This window comes from Haemaphysalis longicornis, unplaced genomic scaffold (assembly GCF_048455015.1).
Source record: "Haemaphysalis longicornis isolate Haplotype H1 unplaced genomic scaffold, Haemaphysalis longicornis Haplotype H1 scaffold_1, whole genome shotgun sequence".
Lineage (NCBI taxonomy): Eukaryota > Metazoa > Arthropoda > Arachnida > Ixodida > Ixodidae > Haemaphysalis > Haemaphysalis longicornis.
In genome coordinates this window covers 311,245,197-311,246,883 of record NW_027526203.1, presented here as the reverse complement: position 1 = coordinate 311,246,883, position 1,687 = coordinate 311,245,197, and positions in this window count along the sequence as shown.

Here is a 1,687-nt window from a genome sequence, read left to right as displayed (position 1 = left end):
TAAATGCATTTGTAGTGTTCGATCTACATGCTTTTAAAAGATAGCTGGCATCATTTGGATGTTTCGCTCCAAAAAAAAGGTTGCTTACCGAGAAGTCACAAAGACAGCCCTAATAACACATGTTTCACTAATCTAGACGTATTAATTCCCCTATAAATACTTTTACGCGCGGTAGCAAAAAGTAAATGGCGCAGGATTGACGTGAACTGGTTCATAAAAAAAGTTCGAGTAATTTTGTGGTGATACTTTTATCTGAATGTGGAGCAACATGCCTTCAAATTTAAGATAAGCGTAATAGTTCAACATGGTCGCATCGTTTCCTGCGAAATACGATAAATAGTCCTGACCCCTTCGAGTTTCAGCGTAGTGTGTGAAAAACTGCTTAATTCTAATGGATTAAAAAAAATTAGAAGTCGTTATTGAGGTGAAAACTTTTTAGAAAGTATAAAGGAGGCTATGGCACAATAGAACATTTTTCATTATCCTTATAATGGCGTCCACGAATGATTAGCCAGTTAGTCATATAATATGTAATGCTATTTTTCGGTCTTGCTTTTCATTACGCTCTCACAGCGCTTTTTGGCACATGGCAGTGACCTTGAATATGGTGTGGATGTTACAACAAAATATTCGTAATGATGCTGTTCGTACGTGACAAAAAAACATATTTAAAATAAGAACAGGTAAAATTCAAATTTAGCTTTACGTTGAGTCTTTTAGCATGTATTGCATTGTACTGCCCAAAAACTATCCAAAACGAGCTCGTGTGCTTCGTGTGTTAATGTTTTGTGCTTATAACTTCACTTCAAACCTGTCTAACTTCTCCTCGTTTGGGATTGTAGCTTAACAACGTTAGAGTTAGTTGCAAGTGCAGCACATTTAAATCCCACGTATACACTACAATGTAATGAATGAGCAGTCTCCTATTGTCTGATGGATTTATAGTTAGTGCGGTTAATGGTTAGACAAGAAAGTATTCGCGAGCAACAGCGCAAACAATTTTTGTGGCCACCGATATGTTTACTCAAACAACACAGCTTGGCGTTACATGGTCGGCTGACTATGGGGTCATGTCCAAGCACGGGAACAGAAACAGAATGCTACGACCCCACAATTTTCGCCGTGACACGGCACTAAACCTGTTCAGTGCCTCCGATTCCGTCCTCTGCGGGCGGCGCGCGGCCGCCCCAGCCGTGTGACGTCACGGCGGCACTCCGCAGGCCTTGAAAGTCTAGGTGGTGTTGGCTGATGCCACACTCTCTCCTCCCTCTCCCGCTCATCGGCTGATGTGGGTATAGGCCTGAGTGTCAATCTTGTTTTTTTCTTTTTCTCGCGGATGCGTTCTGTAGGCGGACGTTTCCCAGCTTGGGTACCCCCCCCCCCCCTCCCCCAGGAACGCATACGGAGGATGCATACAGGTTTTCACAAATTCTTAAATTGAGCTTGTGGCAGTAAAGCCTTGCTAAATGAACGTCGTCTCAGAACTGCGATCAAAGGCATCTCTTTTACACATCCAGCATAGTAAATTTCTCACGATTCTACATTAATTGTAGTGGTGGAAAACGAAATTTGTTTTTATGAAGGCGCAATAAAATGAGTGGGAATGAAATGGGAGACATGAATAGCAGTCAGCTGCTTTATTAAAACAGAACTTTTCACTCTAAATACAAACCGATTAATTATTGAG